The 23317-nt window shown below is 43.3% G+C and overlaps 1 long non-coding RNA gene across 1 annotated transcript in view; it reads left to right on the top strand.

Annotated features, from left to right (window-relative positions):
• Nucleotides 1-1279: 1279 nt before the first annotated feature.
• The window catches only part of LOC128342541 (uncharacterized), a 36046-nt gene continuing 14008 nt past the window's right edge, over nucleotides 1280-23317 (top strand). The window contains exons 1-2 of the long non-coding RNA XR_008315059.1: nucleotides 1280-1512; nucleotides 1937-1998. This is a non-coding gene — a long non-coding RNA (uncharacterized LOC128342541). The remainder of the gene's footprint in view (nucleotides 1513-1936; nucleotides 1999-23317) is intronic.

Raw genomic sequence — 23317 nt, 5'->3', positions numbered from 1 at the left:
AGAAATAAAACAAAGAAATTTTGTTTAGCCTCTTCTTTGCTTCACCAAAATGGCAAAAGCATAATTTTAACATGATTGTTAAAATAAGAACATTTCTAATGGTTCCTTCCTTTCTTCCTGTCTTTGAGAGCAGAATCAACATTGATGTCACAAAGAAAAACCAAACGTGGTAGCAAGGTACACACCGCAAGCTGTCTGGTTAATGCATAGCTCCAGGAAATGAGCGAAATCATTTCAGTCACACTCTTCATTGGAACAGTAATAACCCATGAGTCCATTTTTCCTAAAAGCCTTGGAGGCAGAACAAAATATCCTGTCAAAATGCATCAACACAGTGGAACAAGTAACAAAAAAGACCATATATAAGAACTAAAAATGTTCACTGTATACTCAGTGTGCACTCCTTCTCTATCTCTTTCTTTCACTGCACACTCCACAAACATGGAGGCTGACAACTAGATTAAATTACTCATGAATAGTTCCATTGAAATTAATGGGGCAATTTAGATTATTAACTTGTCCTATTAATTTCAATAGGAATACTCATGAGTAATTTAGTCTGGATGCCAGCCTGCATATTTAGCAAGCTTTAACTCAAATGCATGCACATGTGCACACACAAACATTTATATACCGCTCTTCCTTCAAGGAGCCCAGAGTGGTATACATCCTCACAACAGTCTGTAAAGTAGGTTAGACTGGGAGACAAGTGACGCCCAGAGTAACCCCATGAGTGTCATGGCTGAATGGGGATTTGAACTTGGATTTCCCTCTTTCTAGCCCAATGCTCTAACCACCAGGCCTGTCCTTAGGATAGGGCGACTAGGGCAATTGCCCCAGGTCCCTTGCTGGGCCGCTGGGGAGCAGCCTGCCCTGTAAAAAAACAAAACAAAAATTTACCTCCCCTCTCCCAGGTTGACTGATCTGTACTCCTGCAGCCTGCAGGAGCCACATGCAGACTTGTCTGCTAAAGGCTCCCTGCAGGAGAGAAGAGAAACTCTGCTACAGCTCCCTTTACCCTACCCGACTACCAGCCGTTCAGCGGGTAGGCAGAGTTTCCAACTCTCTTAAATGCCTTGCACTAGTCTGGCTCTCTAGTTTGCATGAAAAGGCTAGTGTTGCTGCTTGTTTCCTTGTGGGGCGTCCATCTAAGGGTTAAATAAACAATCCACTTTCCTAGAGAGGCAAATGGGAGGAAAGGGAGGGACTGAGGAACTCTTCCTCTCCTGCTGTCTTGATTTATTTCTGCGTCCAAGACAAGGTTCAAGTGTGTTCTGTAGGCAGGCACTTTCCTTTCGATTTCTGTTTTTCTCCTCCATTCCTGCCTTCATTCCTGCACTCAAAGGAGCTCATGGGGAGGCAGTGAAAGCCCGAGGATGGTGAAGGTTTGAGTGTGTGTGTGATTGTGTGTGGCAGAGTAACACTGTGCAAACCCTCTGCCCTCCCTGCCCTGCACCCTGGGCTGTGCTGAGAGCCTTCCTTCCTTCTGCTTCTCAGAGCCAGCAATGGAAAGTATGGGATTTTCCTTTTTTCATAATCACCCCTACCCTTGTATATTTATGGTATGGCTTCCTATAGAGCTTTGATATCGAGCACAGATATAGGGCAGGGTGGGAGGGCTCTGAATATTGAAATTGAAATTGATTGGACGATGGTTTGTTTTTAATATTGTTTTGAATTTTTTCTAAAAATATCCCCCCCTGCAAATCCTATAAGTGGCCCACCCTTTAGATCACCTGGAATGACTTGGCATAGGGCTTTGATATTGGGCACAGATATAGGGCAGGGTGGGAAGGCTTTGAATACTGAAATTGAAATTGATTGGGCAATGGTTTGTTTTTAATATTGTTTTGAATTTTTTTCTAAAAATATATGTTAAAAGTCCTATAAGTGGCTTGTTTCATGACTTTTAATAATTTTTCCTATTGCATTAAAGCTGCCAAGAAGAGTTCTCTCTATCCATTGAGTACTTTGCAACTAGTGAAAGCAGGACTAATGGTAAACATCTAAATACACTTTATTTATTTTATTTGTACATGCACTATGCTCGAGTTGGTTTGCAATCCAGAATGTCTGAGTGAGAACTGTGAAGCAAGGGGCATGTGCTGTGCTTTTAACTTTCCCCTGCCTTTTGTTGTGTATGTATTGGCATATATCTTATTTTGTATTATTTGACTTTCTCATAGCTATGGCATTTGGGGATGTTGTGGAAGTGTGCATCAAGATAGATGTTGTGTGTCTTTCACATGTGTACACTGATACATTAATGTGAAGCATACATTTCTTAGGCTTCCAGCTGCTTTGAAGGACTTTTCCCTAGCCAGTAAAAGTTCAACGGCTAGGTAGTATGTTACAAGCCAGTACAGTTAAACAATAGCTTACCATAAATGAGAAAATAATGTAGCTAATTTTGACTTTGGCTTCCTCAAATCAATGATTTAGCCTCTTGTCCCATTAACAGTTGTGTGGGGTAGTGTTGGATAACTGGTGTAAAACTTGAACCCACATTTTACAAATGCACTATATGTCCAAGCTGGTTGTACATGTCCAAAAACCTCACTCACTCACTCTATTTACATAGTATGTCATCAGTCAGTTTGATACAAAATGTTAAGGGGCCCCCGCACACACTGATTCACCCCCAGCCCCACACACTCCTAGGGACGGCCCTGCTAACCACTACACCATGTTGGCTCCCATTTGTTCTTTGGCATCTTGAGTATGCCTATTAGCAGAAACAATATGGTCACCAAATAAGATTTCAAGACTATCTCATGAAGATTTTAAAAGCAGGAGGAGAGAGAAAGAGAGAGAATGAAAGAGAACTGCTTAATGATGCACTGCAGGACAGTTTGTTAAATTTTTATCTGAGGAATAAATCCATTCCTGTTTCAGTTTTTCTTCAAAGACAATGCTTGTCATGTTTCCTACTTTTCAAAATTGCTACTGTTCAGCCGAAAAAATGTGTCCACAGGACATTATAAACTAGAACCCTTGTTTGCTAACTCGGAAAAACTGCCAATGAGGTCTATGTCGATGGGTAATGGAGGGTGGCATTTTCAGCCAGTATGCAATGGCAGAAACAGTAGGGGACAAAATGACACCTTCTCCAGGGCGAAAACATTTCTCTTAAGAAGATTTCTTGAGAGCAGTGAGTCTCAAATGCTTCAACATCATAAAGTGACTTTAAAAAGAATGCACATCTTGCTAAGTTTTAAAACCTTACGTTTACAAAAATAAATACAGTATAATCTAAGCCACTACAACAGGGATGCACAACTCAGATGCCCCAGTGGGCCAGAACCAGCCATGACGTGGCGTGTGGGGTCCAAAATTCATGTTCAGCACATTAATTATTACATTAAAATCAATTATTAGCAATATTAATGAAAGTGAGGGTTGGAGTCAGAGGAGGGGATGTGGGGAAAGAGGGATGGTGTCAGGGGGCTCGAGCCTAGAGGTGGGAGACGTCTGGTCTCAAGCAGCCAACTCCACTGAGGCTCTGCTGCTTATCAGCAGGACAGCCCAAGAGTTCTTCATGGCTCCTGCTGTTGCTATAGGATATACTTTCATGTGGGCCAGCAAAAGAAGTCCTGTGGGCCAGATCTGGCCCTCTGGGCCTTATGTTCTGCAGGCCTGCACTACAACGTCCTGATATAGAAGGATGAAATGTATTCAAGTGTCCACTGGAGCATAGGTCAATTCTTTCACCCATACAATATGACTAAAATTTGTATACCACTTTTCAACAAAAGTTCCCAAAACGGTTTACATAGATATAAATAGATAGATGGCTCCCTATCCTCAAAGGGCTCACAATCTAAAAATGAGCTACCTTCAAAGTGATTGTATAGAAACATAGAAAAAGGCTTACTTGGGAGGAGCCAAGAAAGTCCCAAATATTGCAGTATCTGAGACAAGGTGCCTGTCTTGTTCGCTCTTCCCTTCCAGCCACATGGCTCTTTTCTCTCTGTTGGTTGCTTTGGCACCCACTATAAGGTTGGCAACCTGTATTACAAATAAGTGCATCTGCTATGGTAAGAAAGAATGAGCTAGGTCATTAAAAAAAATTTTTTTTAGCAAAGGGAACCATCTTGTGTCAACCACTTATATAGGAACATAGGAAGCTGCCTTTAAGGTCACACAACTCTTTCTTTTTTTGAGGCAAGACTTTCCTTACGAAGATTTTATGAAATTTTGATGATGAATAGCCAAAAAGGAAGCAAGTTCTCTAGCCTCTATCTGCAGTATATAGAGAAATTCATTTAGACATATCATACCCTAGGGATGTGACCGAACCAGTTCGGTGCCTCATTAGGAAAGGGTTGAACTGGCTCGGGCGCCTGCATCTGAAACGGTTTGGCGGGGCAGGGATCAGATCCTTTAAAAACCAGGTAAGCAGGTTCTTACCTGCTCCTCCACTGCCTCGCCACTTTTCCGGGTGCAGCACTCATTTTCCATAAGGCCACGTGTGGCTGCAGGGCTACTCCCAGCTGCCTATGTGCAGCATCAGCACACACATAGCAGCCATGCATGCACGGTGGCCATGTGCATGCCGATGCCACATGCAGGCTGCTGGGAGTAGCATCGCAGCTGCGTGCAGCCTCTTGGAAAGCAAGTGCCATGCCCAGAAAAGCAGCGGGGCCGGAGGAGCAGTTAAAGACCTGCTTCCTTGATTTTGAAAGGAATTGATCCCAGCTCCACCTGCAGCTGCCCATGCTGATTTGGGCACATCCCTACCATCCCCACTCTCCAATATTTACTGTTTCGAAACTGACAATGTAAACGAAATGCTTTATTGATCTATATTAACCAGGGTTTTGTGGATCTCCAATTGCTTCCTCTCTGTGTGCAAGCTGGATTCCCTCAACAAACTGTATTTCTCTGGATGAGTTTCAAAACAGGTTTGTTATCATCAAACATCTGTCAGGGCCACTAGAGTCTGCTGTGTGTATCAGACTTAAGTAAGCAGAAGCAATCAAGAGACAGATGCATAATGTCTGTGGCTTTTTATTTTTCTTAATGGAAAATAGATTTTTCTCCTTCTTTTAAATGGGAAGGTCATAACATTCTAGTACCTATGTACTCTTCTAGTCAAAGCTGTTTAATTTTGTTAAATACTATTGTTATTCTTCCGAGAGGCAGCCTGTTAGAAATACCTGCAGGTGTTTACGCCTTTTCTTGAGTCAACAGCAGTGACTCCACAGTATCTGTTTCATGAGTTCACTTGATCTAACCCTACCAGAAGATCTTGATCTCCCTTCATCTGTGTTCCCGAGGGGAAGTTTCTAATGCCTATCAGATCGGATTTTAATGCACCTGCTGATTTGCTATATGCAACAAAGAAAACCATGCATGACCTTTGACATATAGCTAGCTCCATCCCTCTCCTCCTCCTATGAGGAGAAACAGAAAGAAGGTCACCTTGCAGTATAAGAAAGTGTGTAGTAAGAGCAATCTGCCTTTTGACACCCCCCCACCACACACACACTTTTCTTCCAGGTAGTCCTAAGACAAAAAAAAGGGTTTCCAGTTTGAACCCCTAGAAGTCAATACCAACTTCTCCGCATTTGTAACTCCAATCACAGTTCAGGCATTTCGTACGATAAATGCACACAAGACCTTCCCATTCAATGAGTGAAACTAGGGGTGTGCACAAAACTAGTTTTCCCAGTTTGGTTTGAATCTGAACCAGATTCGAAACAGACCATACTGGCTCAGTACTGCACCCCAAGAACCAGGCCCCTGACTCGGTTCAAATTCTAACCAGTTCTGGCCCAATTTGAAGCCCCTACTGCAGAGTTAAAAGGGGTTTTTAAAAAATTACTCACAGTGAGTGCAGTGCCTGTGGGGATGGGTGTGTGTGGCTCCCCGACCCTCACCGGCCTCCCTCCAAGTGTCCAGGGCTGGCCCCAATTAGGGCCTGATTCAGCCCTGAGTTCCACCTCAGCTGGGGGTTCTTTGTTAGACAATGCCTCCAACATCACTGCAGCAGTAGAGCAGGTGTTGAGGTGTGTGAACATATGGTGCATGGCAGACACACTTCACCTTGCTATGTCAGATGCCCCTGGCCTCAAGGAGGCCAGAGTGGCCAAGGAACAGGCCTACCTGCCACTAGGTGCTGTTGCTATGGCTGTGTTTGTGGAGAAGTCCTGAAAGATTGCAGCCCAGTTCCACTGAAGTGAGCGGTCCAGGCACATGCTCTATGAATGGCAGAGTGAGCATGGGCTCCCTCAGCATCTTGCCCCCGGGAATGTAGACCAATGGAACTCCACCCTCCTCTTGCTTCAGCACCTGCCAGAGCAGGAGATGGCTCTTGATGACCTGGTGAGGAATGAGGGCTTGGGTGTGTGCAACTTCTCTAACTTGGAGTGGAAGTTCATGTCCAAGATGGTGTCAGCACTCGAGCCCTTCCTGTTTGCCATGAAGAGCTTGTGTGCCGATGCCACTCCTCTGAGCCAGGTACTGCCCACTGCGTTTCTCTTGGAGAAGTTCATGGATGAACTCCAAGCCTCACTCACCACTCAGGATGGCCTAGCACTGGCGAGCCAGTTGAGGTCTGGAGTTGTTGAGCGGGTAGTTGGTAAGTTGGTAAGAGAGGCTTATGTCCTTCTTTGGATCTGTGACCCGACTATCAAGGGCAATGTCATTCGTGCTGGTGACTTGCCCAGGTGTATCTTCTGCTCAAGATAGTTAGAGAGGGCAGGAGGACCAAAGACCAGGAGGAGGGTAATGGTGCACCCCCTGAACATGTGCCATCCACACCCAGAAGCAGTGTGGGTAGGCTTTCCTCCCTGCTCCTCTTCCCGGTCTAGCAGCGTGGCATCCCAGGCAGCTGCACCAGTGCAGCAGGCAGTTCATCCCGCTCATTCCACCCAGTAGTTCAAGCGGGTATGCCCTTGAGCCTTGCCCACATTGTGGGAGGCTCGGCCAACCAGGCCCTGAACAAGTGCTGAGCAGTCTGTTGCCCAGTACTTGAAGGAACCTGTGGAGGAAGATCCTGAGATGGACCACGTGCAACTCTGGGCAATCCACCACCAAGTCTGGCCAGACCTGGCGGCAGTCGCTGTATGCCTCCTCTCCTGCCTGCCAACTAGTGTCCAGATCGAGCGGTTGTTCTCACGTGCTTGTGACGTGGTAACACCCATTGCTCCAGGCTGGAGCCTAGCTTCGTCGAGCAGGAGGTCTTCCTCAAGGTCAGCCTCCGCCTGCTGGGCCACCGCAAGCTGGAAGTTGAGCTGGGTGAGTGTTTGGACCATGGTTGACCCATAGTGTTGGTCACCTGCCCCCAGCTTCTTCCACTCAACCCTAATGCTCTCTCATTCTTTCCAAATCCATGTCATGTCACAATGTGCCGCTAGTGCTGTGACATGACACAGCTACACACACACACACACACACACACACACACACACAGGCACCTCCCCTGATGCTGAACATCTGGTGCCCTGTCCAGCAGCATTTGCGGGGGTGCATGGGCACACACACAAAAACTAGGCGGGGGCAGGGGCTGCATGAAGCGTGGGGCTGTGTATATCTGTAAGTGTGTGAATTCGTAAATGTGTAGTGTGTAGAAAGGTGTGTAAATGTGTAAGTGTGTAGAAAGGTGGGGGGTTATAGCAGATTGTGTAAATGTAAATCTGCAAATCTGTAAAACTAAATGTGTAAGTCAGATGTGTAAACGTGTAGATAGGTGTGTGGAGGTTTGTTGTATAGTTGTGTGGAGGTTTCTTGTGTAGATAGGTGTGTAAATAACTGTTAAATACTTGTATATATTTGTACAATAGTGTATAGCTTCCCATTTCTTTCCCCTCAGTTAGTTGTAAGACTCACACTCACACGCCAGACATGCATGCACTGCCAGTGATGAATCAGTGTCTGAGAGCTTGTTGTCTTTAGTGTTATTGTCTTTCCTGCTGGTTTTCCTGGTTTGCTTTGCAGTTGTCATGATGTCAGTCTCATGATGTAGCAGGTCTGTTTCTGTTGTGATTTTTTTGGTTGGCAGTTTGGCAGTCTCTCTTTAGTTGTGTCATTCGTTGTGTTGTATTTCAGTGCAAATAGGTGCACAAAACTAGGGTGTGTGGTAGGCACCCATGGGTGCCAACCACCACCCAACCCTCAAAACAGTCGGGCACTCATGCAATTTTTAATGCTTTTTAAACATTTCCAAGTTTTATTATTTCTGCCATATGGAATAATGGGGGTTTGAGGCGGACCAACTGGCCAGTTTCCCCCTTTGGAGGGTGCCCAGGTTAGGAATGGGTTTAGGGTTAGGGTTCTTGGATTTTTGGTTGCTATATAAATTCTTCATAGTGATTCATTGAGAGAACTGCCAAAGAGGCCAGAAACAAAAAATTCCTTAAAAAAAAACCCAACTACTATATACTACCGTATATTACCATACACTCACTTGGGATTTGAGGGGGGAGTTGTTGCCCAATGTGCCTTGCCCCCAAACTTGCTTTTGGGCACCTGGGTGCCCTCCAAGGGAGAAAATGGGGCCTCTTTAAACCCCCATTATTCCCTATGGCAGAAATGCTAAAAATGGATAAATCTTTTAAAAGATCATGAAAAATTGCATGCTCCCGATTGCTTTGGAGTTTGGGTAGTAGTTGGCACCCATGGGTGCCTACCGCTCATCCCCTTTATGTGCCCCTAGTTGCTTTGCATAGGAATAATTGGCCAGTTCAATTCCCCATTATACCTTATGTAGAATCTTTCAGAACCGGTTCAAGTTAGGTTTAAATTAGAACCGAACTGTAGGGGTGGGGTGTCTAATGAACCAGAACCCGCATACCCAGTTCAGGTTTGGTTCAAATTCAAACCAAACCACTACAGCCATGTTTGTGTAGGTTCACTTTAGAACCTAAGTGTAGCCACAGAGTTTCAACTTGTAAGTGTCTTATGTTGACTTGTAGTTTTGAGGTAAATATAGAGTTTCCACTAAAATGGCAAAGAAGAGTTCTCAGGTTCATATTGCTGTAAATCAACAGTTCCCCATATTTACTTAGTTACATCAACATGTGATTGGGAAGTATTTTAAAGAGAAATTAGTTCCTTGTAGTCAGCTGTCATTGAGATGGATGGAATTAGATGGTGGAACAGGCACACTTGCACACTGATGTCTAAGACAATAGCATGCATATTTTTAATTGTATCAAGGAGGACCAATTATTTAGGATTCTGCATTACTGTCACTGTTACAGCAACTGACATTATTCAAACAAAGCATTGTTTCGATAAATCAGTCTCTCCTTTGCTGTCAAAGATACAAATTAAGCTCTGCATTCCAAAGTCATAACAGGAAAAAATAAAGGTAAGTTTCTAAATGATGCAGCATATGAAGCCACGAAAAATATTACAGGTAAACCTCGTTACTCATGGACTATATCTGCAATTTCGAGAATTGGCAGTTTACCTGATTTCATTATCTGCTGATACAAAAGGGTTAAAACCCACATATCCATAGTTCCTAGAGTGCTGGAAGTGGCCATAGAGGTCACTTCCGGCAGCCATTTTGTCAGGAAGAGTCAGGAGAAGACATTTTGTGGCTCATTTCTTTAAAAATAAATAAATTCAGGGGCATTTCACAGATGGGGGGGCATTCCTGAGCACATGGGAATGCCATGTAAACAATTTTAATTGTGTTTGTGTGTTTTTGCTGTTTGGGGAGCATTTCTGGGGCATTTCATGGATTCAGGGCAGACATTCCTGAGCACATGGGAACATGGTAGAGCAAACAGTTTTAATTATTTTCATGTTTTCTCACTATTTTGTGTGGGTTTTTCCCCACCTTATGGGTCCATTCTGGAACCGAACCCCACTTTTCACATGGGCGTAATGCCTCATTACTTGTGTCTTGGTACTCGTCATAGTAGGTGAGGAACAGAACCCCCACAAGTAATGAGATTTGCCTGTACATGCTACATGCAAGCAATGCGGAAATATAGGCCCTGTTTATATATTTAAGTGGTACAACGTTAATTGAATTTTATAATGGTTGGTTTCAGGAGGGGGTTCTATGTTCACATAGGAAGCTGCTTTATATCAAGTCAAACCATTGGTCTATCTAGCTCAGTACTGTCTATACCAATTGGCAGTGTCTTTCCCAGCCCTACTTGGAGATGCCAAGGATTGAACCGGGGAATTTTGGCTGCAAAGGGAATGCTCTACCACTGAACTACGGACTTACTCCAAGCTATAACTCTCCCTGAGAAAACATCATAAATATTAAAAAATATAGCAAAACAAGGAGGAAATTAGGCTATAGTGTCCTGAGGGATGCTAAGGGACAGACAAATGTGGCCCTGCTGATACTACAAATACTGTTGCTACTATATTTATATACCCCTCTTCAACCAAGGTTCTCAAAGCGGTTTACATAGAAAAGATAATAATACATGAATAAATAAATTAATAAGATGGTCCCCTGTCCCCTAAGGGCCCACAATCTAAAAAGAAACATAAGGTAGGCACCAGTAACAGCCACTGGGAGGGATGCTGTTCTGGGGCTGGATAGGGCCAGTTGCTCTCCCCCTGCTCAATAAAAAGAATCACCACTTTTAAAAGGTGCCTCTTTCTTCATTTAGCAGGGGACTAATAGTGACCGATGTGTAGGATCCCATACTGATGGGTATCAGCTAAATCAGTGCTGCACAACTTTGGACTTTCAGCTGTTTTTGGTCTACAACTCCAATCTTTCCCAGCCACAATGGCAAACAGTCAGGTATGATGGGAGTTGTAGTCCAACATCTGCAGGAGGACCGAAGTTGTTCAGCCCTTCTTGTGCCTCTCACAACTTGCCAAGGGTGGCTTCGGGGGGGGCATGTGGGGGTAAGCACACCCAAAAAGTAGTTTCTGCCCCCATTTTTGTTTCAGACATCTAATATGTGGGACACAGGTTGCTCACCCATAGATACACTTTGCCTCTTCTGTGCTCCACCTCAGTCCCCACCCCACCATGCCTCCACTGCAACTTGTATGATTAAAATTAAAAACAAATTATCTTATTGTATTGGATCCGGGAAGACTCTGACTAATTGATTGTAAACTCCTAACAAAGTGAAAAGCCATAAACAAATGAAACCACAGGCTTCTTTTGAAGGGAAACTGAAGTGATAGAAGCAAAAGCCCCTGAGGCCTGTGAGCGAATTACTAGCTTCGGATAGTAATTGCACAGATGCAAAAGGAGAAAGAGAATGCTAGTGGAATCCTTAATGCCAAGGGAAACAAAGAGGAACCCACAGGCACTTAGCAGTAAATAGTCATCTTTCGCCTTCAGATGAAAGATCAGTCGCAAGTGTATGTCTTCAGTGACTCCTGTTTTGCAGCCGAGCTACCATTTTCAGGTTGAACAGAAAAGAGAAATCTCTTTGGTCTCCCCAAATTCCCATTCATCCAGCCAAACAGTTATATTTATTTCTTGGCTGTGTTGTTAGATATATAGTTCTTTTGCCACTTGCTGTTGTCTGTATTTTGTCCCAAATAGAGGATAGGGCCATAGAGCTCCCAGTGGTAGGCCATCTGATTTGCATGTAGACCGGTTCAATCCTGGCATCTCCAGGTAAGACTGGGAAAGAATCTTGACTGAAAACTTGGAGAGCCACTGCCAATTGGTGGACAAGAACTAGATAGACCAATGGTATGATTCAATAAAAGGCAGCTTCCTGTGTTCCATTATTACATGTTCTTGGTCCATCCTATTTAAAACAATTTCTCCTTTGCTGGAGCACCATGAAAACAGTGGTACACCAGTTGGTAACCTCCAGGATGGATTACTGCAATGCGCTCTATGTAGGGCTGCCTTTGTACGTAGTTTGGAAACTTTAGTTAGTTCAAAATGTGGCAGCCAGATTGATCTCTGGGGTGTCCTGGAGAGACCACATAATGCCTGTTCTTAAACAGTTGCACTGGCTGCCGATACGTTTCTAAACAAAGTGCTGGTTATTACCTTTAAAGCCCTGAATGGCTTAGGTCCGGGATACCTGAGAGAGTGCTTTTCTCTACAAAATCCCCACAGCCAATTGAGATCATCAGGCGGGATACATCTTCAGTTGCGACAGGTGGTGAAATGGGATAGGGCCTTCTCTGTTGTCACCCCTAGGTTGTGGAACATGCTCACCATGGATATGAGGATTGTCTTTCTTGGAGGTCTTCAGGAGAGCCTTAAAGACCCATCTTTTTAGCCTGGCTTTTAATTATCCAGTTTTAATTGTAATTTTAATCTGCTTTTAATTGGTTTTTGATTGCAATTTTAATCTGCTTTTAATTGGCTTTTGATTTTAATTATTATGCATTTTTTATTTTAGTGTAAACTGACCTGAGGCACTTTAGGAGGGGCAGCATATAAACTGAATGAATGAATGAGATGTGTATATAAGAGCACTAGAGAACAGACAAATTTAACATCTACAAATTACTTCCTAAAATATTTACTCTTCCTAAATGCTTAGATTTCCCCCCTTTCTCTCTCTTTCTTCCACATATACACATTGCTACCCTCCTCTTCATATAACATCATTTGGAAGATCATTACAGGTATTTCCAGTGGTCCACTAGATAGGTGTAGTGCTGTGTGATTATCCCAAATGACATGGTTACTACAACAAAATGGAGCCCCTCTATGCTCAATAGTGGCAACCACATGACAGCAATAATAGGAGTTCTGGAGTTGCTGGCTCCTTAACATTTCAGCAGTGGGACTAATTAGATCCTGACAATATATAGGCAGAATAAATTGTCAGGTCTCAACAGAACTCCCTAAAACTCAAGTACGTGTAAATGCTCACATATTGGTTCAATAAAAGTTTAGCATCATCCCTATGCTGCCTCCCTATTTGATTTGTGATCTTATTTACATTTCACTTACTTTGAACTCCTCGGCAGTACTAGGGATGAGATCTAAGATCGTGGAATTGTGACAATATGGTTCTGGGTTGGGGGAAATGAAAACTGGAGTTTCTTATCTCACAGTTTGTGCTGATGGGATTAGTATGATTTCTGGGAAATAGCAAACATATGACAAACAGCTTTAATGCTAGCCTCTGTCTAAGGCTGAGAGCAGTGTGGCTGACAAAATGCTATCAGTGGATGTCTCTCGACTGGCGTGGGTGGCTAATTGAGTGCCACGTTGTATTCATCTTATCTCCATTCCAAGGCACACAACAAGAGATCATCTCTGACAAGTGAAGGCACTGAGTGAGCATAAATAAAGCATTTCATTGATCCACAGATGATTGTGGGTGGAACCTGAGGCAGATCAGCCTGTGAGCCCCTGCAAAACATATCAGTAATTCAATTGATTGATTGTGTTGCCATTCACAGTGACTCCCAAAGTTATTTCAACACTTGTTCATTTCTGAGGGATCAATTGGGATTGCTTGCAATTTACCTACTTCGCAGTGGCTGGAGATGTACTGTTTCTTAAAAGCAGCGTAAAGTTAATTTCCCAAAGAACTCTGTGAATTGTCATTTAGCTAGTGCTGAAAATTCCATTAGAAATACCTTAGGAACACAGGAAACTTCCTTACACTGAGTCAGACCCTTGGTCCATCTAGTTCAGTACTGTCTACACTGACTGGCAGTGGTTCTCCAAGATTTGAGGCAGGAGTCTCTCCCAGTCCTAACTGGAAATGCCAGGGCTCGAACCTGGCGCCTTCTGAATACAAAGTAATTGTTCTACCATTGAGCTACAACCCAACTGCTCCCCCCATCCCTTACCCACCACCTCCACTCCTGAGAAATGGGAATGGCTATTAAACTAGTTTGAGTATGAAGACATCTTGGATGCCAGCTTTCAGACTGGTCCTTGAAACGGTGCTTTTAAGAGCAGTTAGATCTGCCGGAATGAGCTGGTGAAGTTTTTCACAGCACTATCACCTGCTAATGACTTCAGGTAAAGCCACTGTAAAAAGAACAGATACACTGTCCCCTTTGGAAGCTGGCAATCCAAATTGCTACTCAGTTTGACTAATGGAACATGGGAAGATGTTGTGGAGAGATTTCCTGGAAGGGAAGAAATAGGACTGAAGCAAGAGCTGCATATGGCATAGCTGACATAGGGCTTGCAGAGATTAAATAGCTGGTTCTCAATTTAGGGTCTGTGGGCCCCCTAGGGATCCATGGGGTAGGTCCAGGTGGCCCATGGAAAATTAAATATATAATTAAAGGTAGTTCCTCCCAAATGTCATTTGTAATCAAATACAATACATACAGTCAATCCTAGTCTTGCCAAAAACCATGTGAAGATGGGCTCTAAATGAGAATGGGAGACCCTAGGATAGCATCAGCCATATCACAGTGATACAGCACATTGCTTTGTATGCAGAAGGCCACAGGTTTGATCCCGGGCATCTCCAGGCAGAGCAGGGAAATACCCTTCTGGAACTCTGAAGAGCCACTGCTAGTCAGTCTAGACCAGGCCTGCTCAACTTTGGCCCTCCTGCAGATGTTGGCCTACAATTCCCATAATTCCTGGCTATTGGCTGCTGTGAGGGAGAATTATGGGAGTTGTAGTCCAAAAACATCTGGGGGGCCTAAGTTGAGCAGGCCTGGTCTAGACAATACTGAGCTTGATGGACCAATGGTCTGATGGTATAAGCTTGCTTTCTTTGTAGCCTTGGAGCATAGGGTCCCAGTTAAGCGAAGAAGAGGAGGAGGAGGAGGAGGAGGAGGAGGAGGAGGAGGAGGAGGAGGAGGAGGAGGAGGAGGAAAAGATTATTTCATGGGACCTGAGAACTGCCAATCAGTGTAAGTGGTGTGAGTGCAAGCAGTCAGCCCAATCAAGACACACAGAAAGGGCTGATTCAAATGATACGGCTAGCGGCACATGTGAAGGAGAAGGGGGTGCACCAATAGCATGCCCATCAGGACATCCACCAGAGACATGTTGAGGTCCTCCTGACATGTCCCTTGATTCTATGTGGAGGCTGTTTGTCTGAATGCCTCCTAAAAAATGTAAACCAGTAGTTAGAGCATATCTTTAGGGCCATTTAGATGAACAGCATCACAAGCAATCAAGGAATCTACCAGAAAGGCATTGAGATGTCTGTGGAGGAAGTCCCAGTGGGTCTTCCCATGTGAGGCCTGCTCTATAGTCTGAACCAGCCCCATGTGGGCTAATGGAAGAAATGAAGCTCTGTTTGGGCTGCTATTTCATATGTGAGCCATAGCAACTACTTACACTTGGGAAAAGCTAGCATAGTTACTTTATTTTACATTTATAGGCCGCTCTTCCTCCAAGGAGACCAGAGTGGTGTACATGGTTATGAATATCCTCACAACAACCCCTTGAGGTAAGCTAGGTTCATAGATAAGTGGCTGGGCCAGATTCACCCAGTGAATTTCATGGCTGAATGGGGATTTGAATTTTGGGCTCCCCAGTCGTAGTCCAACACTCTACCTATGGCACCATGCTGACTTTCTAGTTACAGTTCTGGTTGGTTCTTTTTCTAGCCAGCAACCCTTAGCTTACTGAGCGTGATCACCATATATTAATTTAAAGTGCGAGGATAACATTTGTAGATGTGTGGGCATGTGTGCCTTTTTAAAACTTCCAATTTCTGTTTGTTTATTTTTTAAGTGTTATGGACTTTCCCCCCAGTCATTTCCACTTTCTTGTGGGTCACTTGGACCACAAACATCCTATTTAGATCAGTCATCTGAGTGCTGTCTCCTCCCTTTCCCGCCCCCCACTATTTTTTAACAACGTTTCTAAATGTTAGTTGCCATATTATTGGTACAACCAGCAAACTCTGAGGCAATCACTCATTATGCTCTTTGCTAGGGTTACGGCATCTGTCAGAGCATTTATGTCTGGGAAGGAGATCATTATCCTTTGAATGTCACTATGTGATTCATTTTGTCATTCCGCCATTGCTAATGTAAACCATTAGCTGCATTAAATGTTATCTGAGATCAGTTTGTGCAACCATATTATTATTAGTCTCCAGTTTAGTGGGCAAATATAATTTATGATATTTTCTAGGTCACTTCCATTCCGTGCCCGTATAAGGGTGGTTTTTCACACGTCCCATGCTTTTTAATCTCTTCTCCACTTTCCCATTTCTTGTTGTATCATCTTGCTGTTGATAATAGCAGAAGAGTGGGCAGTCAGGCTTGTAATATTGGCTTTATTTCTCAGCACCCTTTGCAAATATTGCAAATACTTAATCTTGCAGGTGCTCATTGTTTGATAAGGTGTAACATTACTGTGTGCACATTCAGTCTTTAAAGTTCTATTTAACCTGCTACAAACTGAGGGGCTTTTCGTACTAGGAATGAAATGCAATTTCCCTGTGTCTTTGAGCCAAATTAGACATTATACTCTGTGGCTGCTGCTGAAAATGGAAGCCATAAGTATTGTATATATCCCTAGCCATAAGTATTGTATTATCCTATCTCTTTGGTAACTGAGCAAATAAGCAGTTTTTAAAGTGGTGATTCTTTCATATTTAGTAGGGCTGTGCGAACTGGCTTGAGGCCAAGCTGGTTTGCCATTGAACTGCTCCGGCTTGAGCCGAGCCAGTGTGTGTGTGTGTCGGGGGGGAGGGAGGGTTGTTGTTCAGTGGCACAAAACAGAACATGCCCAGTTCTGTTTGAGTCCGATTTGGACTCGAACTGAACTGGGAAAAATGATTTTGTGCACACCCCTAATATTTAGCAGGGGGAGAGCAACTGTCCCTATCTAGCTCCAGCACAGCATCCCCCTCCTTGGCTGTTGCTGGTATCTGCTTTATGTAGCTTTTCAGATTGTGAGCCCTTTGGGGACAGGGAGCCACTTTTATTCATTCATTCATTCATTCATTTGATTTCTATACCGCCCTTCCAAAAATGGCTCAGGGTGTTTTACACAGAGAAATAACAAATAAATAAGATGGATCCCTGTCCCCAAAGGGCTCAAAATCTAAAAAGAAACATAAGGTAGACATCAGCAACAGTCACTGGAGGTACTGTGCTGGGGGTAGATAGGGCCAGTTACTCACCTCTTGATAAATAAAGAGAATCACCACGTTAAAAAGTGCCTCTTTGCCAAGTTAGCAGGGTTTATTTTTCTATCTAAACTTTGAAAACTTTTGTTGTTTTGTTGAAAAGTGGTATATGAAGATTTCAGTGTCAGGATGTTGGGTTGAAACTGTGTTGAGAGATGCCACACATGGATTGATGATTGTGTCTAACATGTTAGCGTCTTCTCTTCTGGTGTTTCGGCTGCAACTGAAGGTCCGTTTTGGTCAACAAGCATTCTCTAACTATCTTAGATAGGGATGTGCGCGAAACATTTTTTTAAAAAAAAATTTGTACCTGAATCAAATCACCACTGATTTGTTTTGGGTCCAAATCTGACACCTGAATCACCCAAGTTTTGATTTGTACCCAAATTTTCTGAATCTGAATCAATTCAGGGCAAAAAAGGGGTCCTGGGAACAAAAGAGTGGGATGGGCAGTAGTGCCCAGTGGGCCCCAAGTGCCCCGGTGCCCCCCAAGTGGGGCTGCTAAAGTTCTCCATTATTCCCTATGGGGGAAAAGCTTAAAGATGAGCAAACTTCAGAAATTCTTTTAAAAATCACCCTTTTCACCAATTTATTTGTAATATGGGTGGTAGCAGGCACCCATTGGGGCACTACCACCTCACCTACTCTTATTCCCCCAAAACCCTTTTTCTGCCCCGAATCTGCCCCAAAGACATGCCGTCTTCAAAAATCTTTTTAAAATCACCCCTTTGCCCAATTCCTTTGAAATCTGGGTGGTAACTTCCTTGCACCCATTGGGCACTACCACCCAACCCACTCTGGCCACAAAATAGATGCCCCAAACTCCAAAATTTGGGGGTCTGAATCTGGGGTGATTTGTTTTGTACCCAAATCTGGGCAATTGTCGACAAGGGTGGTTTGTTTTGTCTACAATTCACCCAAATCAGCCAGATTTGGGTACAAATCATTTTGTACCCAAATCATTTTGCACATCCCTAAATCTTTGATTAGATTATGTGTTCTGCTTGATCTTATTATTATTATTAGTTGTTGTTGTTTGCCATGTTTGCTTTTTTGTTTTTGTCTATTTGGATTGTTTTTAACATTGTTGTAAGCCACATTGGGCACCTTTTTGTGGGATCACTTGACAAGTTAAAAGCATCTGATATTTAGCTGCCTACAGGGAGCCCAGAAAATGCAGCCCTGGCATGCCCTTAAGGGCTATAGGACAAGGATGAGTGAACACTCTGCCTCTACATAGGAACACTGGAAGCTGCCTTATATTGAGGTAGACCATTGGTCTATGGAGCAGTATTGTCTGACTGAAAGCAGCTCTCCAAGGTTTCAGGAGTCTTTCCCAGCTCTACCTCTTCCTGCTGTCCTTCCCACCAGTCTTTCAAACTTCTCCAAATGTGTCCTTTATGTATCCCAGTGAAAATGGGTGGGGGGGGGCCTCCTTTCTCCCTCCCCGATAGCTCCCCCATGAGGCATTTCTCCCTCCTTTTGCATCCTTTCAGCTAATTGAAAACTCAACCTTGGCTCTTTACAAATGTGCTTAATCCCGCCCCCATTAAAATCAATGGGACATGATAATACCCTACAGAAAAGCAATCTTGATCAGTTGTACATATGATTGCATCTAGATTATTTCTGTGCAATGTTTTACCAGTGTAGATGGGTAGTTGTTCATACTGATGACATACTTGGAAAAAGCCATCTTGTACAGTCTGTTGTTGTTGTTGTTGTTGTTTTTGCACAATTGTTTAATGAAGTGCAGGTGTGCCTGTGAGTAGTGAAGTGCAGGTCTGCTGGTGCCTGTAAATACCCATCAAAGACTGCACAAGAGGAATCTGGATGCAATCATTTGCAGGATCTTATCACAAGTGCTTTTTGCAGTATGCTATCAATGTACACATTCATCAGTAGCATACTGGGGGAAAGGCGAATTATGTGACAGAAGAGAAATCTGTTGCAGATTCTGCCGACTCTGATTCCAGTATTTCAGAATTTTAGAAATAAATTAATCCCTCTTGGGTGTGTGGCTGACTGTGGTATGTAAGCCTCTATCTTTCAATCTAACCTACCTTGCAGGGTTGTTCGTAGGGTAAAAAGGAATAATCCCATGTACATTGCCTTGAGCTCTTTGTAAGAAGAGCAGAATACAAATAGTAGCCTACATCTTCTGCAGCACTCTGAGGGCAGAAGGACTCCGCCTTCATACAGAGGCTGAAGAAGAAGTGCTTTGAAGCCTTGACCAGTGCAGGCAGAGGAGAAGACGGAAGTGATTTGTGCTCCTCTCACTTCCCTCCAAAATTCCTTTTCACGGCAAGGAATACGTCCCAGAGGTTGCACAGCCCCCAGGGACATATTCCTGGCAGCAGAAAAGGCTTTAGGAGGGAGGGGGAAGAAACAAAAAATGCTTCTGCCTCCCCCTCTACCAATGCTGGGCTACAGAGCAAAGCTTCAATGTAGCAATTCTCCAGGCATTCTGTGAGGGCCGAGCCCTTTTTCTGCCCTCATAGTATTGCCGAGGATGTGGGCCACTCGTCATGAAAACTAGTAAAAGTGCTTAACTCTTCTTTGTCTAGCACAGGCGCGCACCACTCCAATGCCCCGGTGGGCTGGAACCAACTGTGACTTGCTGCATGGGACCAAAGGCAATTATCAGCACATTAATTATTACACTAAAATTGATTATTTAATTTTTTAAAAGAAAAGTGAGGAGGCAGAGAGTTGGAGTCTGGAGGAAAGGCTAGGGGAAAGAGGGCTGGTGTCAGTAGGCTCCATTCCAGGGGCAGGGGACATCTGGTCTCAAGTGGCCAACTGCATTGAGCTGCTGCCACTCGTCCGCAGGAAAGGCCAAGAGCTCTTAATGGCTCCGGCTGTTGCTGGAGGATATTCCTACCTGGGAGCCAGCAAAAAAAAAAAAAAAAGTCCCTGCAGACCAGATCTGGCCCCTGGGCCTTATGTTGTGTAGGCTAGATTGAGAACATGGCTATTGCTTTTGCCTTAATGTTTAAAACAACTCAAGAGCAAACAAAAAATCTGTTTCTAATACCCAGGATACTGCAGCTGTCCAACCTGCCTCTACGATATTGCCTAATCTCCATCCTACTTCTCTGATATTATCTAAATCTCTTAAGCAGGAGTTCAATTTCTGGTGCCCTTGCAGCAAATTCTATGTCCTCTTTCCCCAACTGAGTGTGTACTTGAGGAAAAGGGAAGGGAGAAGCATCTTCATCATCCCAAGGACATGGAAAGCGTAGCCTATCGAATTGACTATCAATAATTAAGGCCTTTGATGCTTTGAATCATTTAGATAATAAGATTGCTTTGAAGTAAATAAATAACAAATTAGAATTGGTGGCAGTCACAGGTGTTTGGCAAGGCCGACTCATAATCAAAGGGAAAATGAATGCATTTTAACTCTGTGTAATTAGAAAAAGAAATGAAGTTTATATGCAAATTGTACAGCACTTTAGTAAGAGATAACCGGTCAGACGACTTTTTTGTAATTTAAACTTTCGTTCAAGGGGAGAATTTGCAAAGTATCTATTTTCAATGCAATTTGAGTGCAGCTGGTTGAACTGTCTTCGTCATCCTGGGAGAGAGATTCAAACATCTCTGGTAGCCTGCCAAGCTTGTTATTGCACAGAAAAGACAACATATGCATTTTAAAACTCATCTCTCTTTTCTCCTCTCCCGGGCTGGTAGCAAAGAGGCATCCCTGAAGGTTAGAGACACTTCTGGATGCCAGAAATTGCACTGTAGATCTAGTACGAAATAAAAACTGCAAGGAAAAAAACACAATACAGAACAATCTCACCAGGGAGCATAAATGCGTGGAAGCTGACTCCTGAATGCCTTTTTCTAGATGGATGAGAAATGTCGGCTGACACACTTCACAACATTTTGTCTGCTTTTTAACCAAACAATACAGTTGTGCAAGAGTGCTCTTTTGAAAAAAATGTAAGGCTTGTGCAAATGTGGTTGCATGATGTGATGGCCATTGCAAATAATGGCCACCCATTGTGTAACTGCACCTGCACATTTCTTGCATTTTGTGCAACAGCACTCTTGTACAACCATGGGCACATTCCATTAAAAGACAGATGAAACATTGTGAAATATGTCAAACCCTATGTGTAAAATGGTGGTGTGGATATAATTATGGCTGCCAGGGCTGGGTGCATGTAGCCCCACTTGGAAAACTGCAGATGTCACTGAGCAGTTGGTGCTGAAACCACTCCCTGCTCCTTCTTCCCTCAAAGAGGGAATCTAGTCTTTATTTAATCAGCCATGGGTCAGCTCTATGTCTGAAGTCAACAACAGTGATGCACAATATTAAACACCTAATACAGTTCAATAAACAACAAGAAGTTCTGGCATGTACTAATCTGCCTACTTTCCATTCATTAAAAACTTATTTGATAATTACCGTCTTCACAAGTTACCATCTATCACAAAAACTGATAGCAGGGCTTGTGCCTCAAACATTCATGCACCTGTCATTTTGAACTAGGGTGGATGACATCATCACAAACTATGTAGTTGAGTTGTCCCTAGGTGTCACTACAACTGTACTAAATTTGGTTCAAATCAGTTAGGCGGTTCACATGTTTACCCATTTATGCCTCAAATGTTCATGTGTCTGCCATCTTGAATTGGAATGGATCCCATCACAAACTATGCCATTGAGGTGTCCCTACATGTCATTACAATTGTACCAAATTTGGTCAAGGCATTGCAAAGTTGATAGCCGGACACACACACACACACGCGCGCGCGCGCGCGCATACAAAGAGCTGGGTTATCTCATAAGCTTGCTTTCCTTAAGGAAAGGAGACTAATAAAAATACTACAATCCAATAAAACCAATGTCCTGATCACAAGACACCATAAATGTAATGAATAAATTTAAACAGTATAACAACAGTGCATATAATAAATAACTAAATAGTAATAAAACAGAACAAGACACAATAAACTGACAATCAAAATTTTAAAACCAGGAGCATGAAAACAATGCACTATAAGGACAATAAAAGTAATGGGTCCAAAGGATGCTCTCTGAAAAGTTAAGCATCAAGCAACAAAGGCATTCTGAAACAAAACTGTTGCCATTTGCCGGTAGAAAGCTATCAAGGAAGCCCCCAGGCTAGTTCTCTCTGGTAATTAATTCCGTGGAACAGTTGCCACGACAGAGAAGGCACTGCTTCAGATTGTTGTGGGGTAAATAATAGAACATAGGATAAGGTCTTTTGGATCTCAGGGGACAGGGAGGGTCATAGCTGAATCACACAATACAGGGTTGCTTGCAAGCGATGACCATGGTGACCAAAGTGTTTGTGCAAACCAGGCTGTAGGAACACAGATTTCTTATGTATTATTTATTTTTCTATGTAAACCACTTTGTGAACTGTGGTTGAAAAGTGTAGTGTTATAGAAATATTTGTCGTCATAGTATTCATAGTTGTATTTCTGGGCCAGGGGGTACCATTTAGTAGGGCTTTGCACATTGGTAAAGGGAGATTTTATATGATGGAAATCCCTTCTCCCACCACCAGGAGGCATCAGATTGCAGGGCAAGTGCCCTGGGTGATGGGGGGCCCTTCAACTGCTTGCCTAGCACTGATGCAGGGGCGACTGGGGATTGTAGTCCTGCTCAGAAGTTCTGGTGTGCACAGCCCTACCATTGAGCTATCATGGGTAATAAGTTATTAGTAATAACTATCTTCTATGCATGTATATGGCTAGAATGGAAACAGGTTATCGGGATTATGCCAGGAGATCAAGGGCCATGAAAGCTTCCTTGGGGGCTGTATGTTTAACAACTACTTTAGCTGAAAACTGCTTCCATGGAAAAGTGATAGTCTTCTTGTTTTAACTTTCTTCTGCCTCTGCCTCTTTCCATAGCACTGAACTCTCTTGTTTTGCCCACTGTTATTTTGCCTGGTGAATACTATGATGCATCACCTTTGCGAACCATTTTGCTGCATGTGGCTCCACTGATTTGTGTTGTAACAGGTTTCCAAAGCTATTAATTCCCCCTGCTGCAGATTTTAGTGCTGACCAGTCACCTTGCTTATGAAAGAAGAAAAGACAGCAAGCAAGAGAAATGCAGTATATATCCTGAGCTGTAATCTCTTGCTTAATTAATGTGTGCATATTTCATAGTTGGAATACTTAGGAGATTATTTATATCACAATAAGGGAAAAATTATCCAGAAAGGCCTAGGAATGTTTCTGACTAAATTCCTCTTTGAATATTCATTGCTACTTTAAATTCTTTGTAAATTTAAATTGTCCACGGAGTTAAAATGCTTACACTTTCAATATAGATCAATTAT

This window comes from Hemicordylus capensis, chromosome 1 (genome assembly GCF_027244095.1).
Source record: "Hemicordylus capensis ecotype Gifberg chromosome 1, rHemCap1.1.pri, whole genome shotgun sequence".
Taxonomy (NCBI): Eukaryota; Metazoa; Chordata; class Lepidosauria; order Squamata; family Cordylidae; genus Hemicordylus; species Hemicordylus capensis.
Note: the sequence above shows the minus strand (reverse complement) of the source record. Positions and strands in the feature narration are given on the sequence as shown.